A 4454-nucleotide genomic window follows, 5' to 3' on the forward strand; every position below is an offset into this window, starting at 1 on the left:
CCCCGTGAGATGGCTGGAAGTGCCTGGAAGACACGTCGCTGTGGACTCCGCAGAGAGGCAGCGCTCCACAAACAGCAGCCTGGACCGCGAGCCTGGAAGAAGCCAGAGTTTCCTGACTACCCAAGGCCCTGCCAGTTCGCTCCCCTTCCCCAAGACCCTCGCTCACCCCCCTCCCCCACTCCCAGGCCCTCCCTCGCCCTTGCCCTGCGCATGCGTTCTGATCGCCTTCAGCCCACCCCCCCCTCCGCCCCCAGCCCTCACATTCCTCCGCTCTTCTCTGCCCTCGCGTCTTAAGGCTGACTGCATCTCTCACCACGTGGGCTGGTTTTAAACTTTTAAACTTAGGCTCTTCCAAGAGAGGCACTCTGGCTCCTGGCCCTGGGGGTGGGGCTGGGGGGCCGGTTCGAGTGGCAAGAGAGAGCGGCCACACTTGGAGCGGGATAAGTCACCAGCCCCCCATTGCTTTGAGTCTACGCCCACCAAGGAAACGCATTTGTAACTCTTAAGATTTTAAAAAGCCAGGACCATGTCTGCCACCTCCTCACAGCTCTTCACTAGGGCCAGCACATATTCAAAGACAACAGGAAGGGATGAGAGCTGATGAACCACTAATTTACTGAATCACCTATCATGGGAGAGGCATAGCAAAGGCCCTTTTACTAGTCAGGATTCTATATGTCCTAAGGTTCAGACCCAGATTTGTAAGCGCTCAGGCAAGACAGGGTCTTTATTGGCTTAGCTGGGGCAGGGCAGAGTACAGCTGGGGAGGCCTGGAGCCAGGCCAGGGAGAGCCCCTCTGCCCTGATCTGAGAGAGATGGCTTTGATTCCCTCCACCCCATAGGCTATCATCCTCCAGGCAGCAGGGGACACAGTCAACTTCCAGACTCACATCCTCACATTTAGCCACCTGAAGGAAAAAGAATATCTTCTTCACCCTATTCCCACACCTACTAGGTTGGAAAGTTCCCAGGGAAGCATTCTGATTGGCTCAGCTCTGGTCAAAAGCTCATTCCACTCTGGCCAAAGAAGATGACTCAGCTGTGCCCCACAGAGGCCAGGCAGGTAGGATCATCTATGAAGCCGGCGATTTGGACCACTTAATCTGGAGCAGCATACAAACTTTCTAAAAGGAAGTGAACACCTTTAGAACACCTTTCTGAAAGGTTTCTCAGAAGAAGGGAGAAGTTATGGCAGACTGTGACAGCGTTGTCATACTTTCTTACATATCAAATCCAAATCATGGGCATTATTATGCCCAGGCTGCAGATGAAACAACTGAGTCTCAGGTTAAGAACATGCCCAAACTCTCACGTGGATGGTTGCTAAAGGATCATGGATGATTACTAAAAACATTAGGCTGTAGAGGAACAGATTCTTCACATGGTGCTGGAGTTTATCATCCTCACAAATTACTAATTGCAAAAGGAAAACGTATCTTTACATAGGAGAAATCTAGCAGTCACTACCTTAAACAAGTGAACAAACAGCACTACTTGGGGTGGAATAATCTGACATCATGTGCCTCTTGAGGTGATAACAGTATGAAGGAGACATCACCTGTGAGGTATTCTTGCCAAAAATGTGTCATCAGGCCTCTAAACCTCTTTTCAGTTAAGAGAAAATACAGGGGGGGGGAGAAGGAAGCTAAATACCACCGGAGTAAAACAAGGAAATCAATTTTGTAGAAAATTATAAAGGATAACTCTTACTGACTCCTCCAAAAGTCACTGTCATTAAAAAAAAAAAAAAAGTGGAACTATTCTAGATGAAAAGAAACTAAAGAGATATAAAGCCAAATGTAATGTGACCCTTGATTTTTTTTTCTGATTTGAAATAATCTAACTATAAAACACATTCTTGGGGCAACTAGGGAAACTCTAAATACAGAGTCCATTTTAGATGGTATATTATGGAATTAAATTATTTTTCTTAGGTATGTTAATAGTGTTGCGATTATGTAAGAGAATGGCCTTACTCTTAGGAGACACATGCCATAGTATTTAGGGTGAAGGTTATATCTGAGCTTACTTTCAAATGATTCAGAAAAAAAGCATATAGACAGAAAGCAAATATGGAAAAATGTTAATACTGTCCATCTAAGTGGAGGACATATAGGGTGTTCATTATTCTATTCTTTCAAGTTTTCTGTATATAAATCAGACAAAAAAATCAGAAAAAATAAAAAGAGACCTTGTCTAAGAACACAAACAGCTGGAACCTGAACCCGGGTTTATCACTCAACCACTCAACACGAGTGCTTTCTCTAATGACAGAGGCCAGGATAGGTGAAAATGGTCCCTGCCCTCATCGAGCTTGCAGCAAGCGCAGAAGACAGACAACTGAATAAATCATTTTTTTAAAGTGTGCTCAGTGCACAAAAAGTATAGCATGCTACGGCAATTGCAGAGCGCGAACAATTCAGTCCAAAGGAAGACCTGCCAAGAAGGCCCTTCTAGACAGAATCTTACTCCCAAAGAGGGATTGCAATGTGCAAAGACTTTTACCTGCTCTACAGCAAGAAATACTGTACATTATACTTTGCACACATGCTCCCTTGTGCACAAACAGAACAAAAGTCTGACTTACCTTTGTGATGGATGTTTTCTACTCCATTCTAGTTCTGCCTACTTTTTCCTTTTACCCTTTGCTACTCTCAACTCATTACAATAAATTAATTTTAAGACCCCCTAGTGGCTCTTGACCTACATTTGAAAAATACTGTGTTCAAGGACCCAGTGAATTTCAGAATGACTGGGAGAAGGGGAGGCCATAGAGGGCTGGAGAAGTCAGTGGGCAGAGCTGGGATTTGAAGGGTCTTGTTGATTTCATTCTGAGGGCCATGACGGGTCTTTGGTGGGATTAAAGCAGTCCATGTGGGTGCCACTGCCAAAATTCATCTTCCTCCTCCTCCTGTCTCCCTGAGAAATGGACTATTTCCTGCCATATCAATAAACAAAGGATGTCACAGTTGTCAACGACTGCAGCCCTCCAACCTGAGCTGAGGAAACTCAGGGCTGAAAAGAACACCTGCCACCTAGCAGCCATCAGACTGCGGCTACTCCCTTTGGTGAACCCTGAGGAAACTCAGGATGTGTCAGGCTACTGGGCCCAGATAACTGAGGTGCACAGCAAATGAATGATTTCAGTGAGCCAAGACTCTTGCAGGGAAGCCCTATCTGGTTTTCTTTAACAATAATCTTTTGATGTCCCGACAGCCTGTCCTTTGTTACCAAACTCCTATGTATCCTGGCTCCCCCTCCCCTCCTGGGAGCAATTTCTCAGAGTTATCTGAAACGCTGTCCCCCCGGGGCTGCAGTCCTTATTTTGCCCCAAATAAAACCTAACTCGCAGCTCTCACGTTGTGCTTTTTTTTTTTTTTTTAAGTCAAGATCCCCATTGCCCAAAGACTCCTACCCCTTCAACCAGAGCATAGGAAATGCCTCTCACCCAGGGGGCCCAAGGCTGTGTTCAAAGTATGGCTTGGGACTGCCAGACCAGCCCCTCCCAGGACTGAATATTTTAGAAAGTGTGTATAAGTTTAGGTCATAGTCTCCTCTGGAAGCATTTTCATGTTTTCCCAGGTCTAGGGTAGGGGGACAGGCAAGGGAAGAGGGAACTGTCTGCTGGAAAAGTAGGTAGAGAGCCCATGAGCTAGGGCTGGAGTCTTCAGAGTTCTGACTCCCCCAGGCTCTGTGCTTTCCTTGGTCCCAAGCTCCAAAGGGAAAATCCAAAGTTACCCAAACCAGAGCTTTACTGCACAGAACAGAACCAGAACCCAGCAATGAGCAGGCCCTGAGGGCGCCCACCCAATAGCTGGCTCCACCCCCAGCACAACAGTCCCTCCCACCGCTCCTTCCACCTGGCCTGGGACACCCTGTCTGTCTCCTCTCACACAGGCCCCGGAGTCTCTCCATACTCCCAGCCCAGCCCTCTTGCCAGCCCTCAGTGCCTAAGCCACCAGATCCTGTGTGATCTCTTTGTGTCCTCTTAGCACCTGTGAAGCATTGATAACTTCTACTTTATAGATTTGCAACCTTGGTTGCACATTAGAATTACTTGGGAGCTTACAAAACCCCAAAGTCCAGGCCATACCCCATACCAAATGTACACACCTCAGAGACTGAGGCTCCAGTGCTTTGAAAGCTCCCCAGGTGATTCCAGTAGGCAACCCAAGCTGAGAATCTCTGCTCTGCTGGGTCCTGCTGCAGCTAGGAGCCAGGAGGGGCGGGGGAATGAGGTCACGATGGGTTCGGGTGATCCACCCTCCTGGTTTGCGGAGGACTGAGCATTTTACTGGATGTGGGACGTTCGATGTTAAGGCTGGGAAAGTCCTGGCAAACTGGGATGAGCTGGTCACCCTCGTGTTCACCTGAGCTCTAACGGCTTGATGAACTACTCTGTCCACGAGTAGTGTTTGTGCCTAAAGAACCAGAGCCCGCCTGAGTGCTTTTTT

Source organism: Lipotes vexillifer, unplaced genomic scaffold (assembly GCF_000442215.2).
Source record: "Lipotes vexillifer unplaced genomic scaffold, Lipotes_vexillifer_v1.1 scaffold12, whole genome shotgun sequence".
Lineage (NCBI taxonomy): Eukaryota > Metazoa > Chordata > Mammalia > Artiodactyla > Lipotidae > Lipotes > Lipotes vexillifer.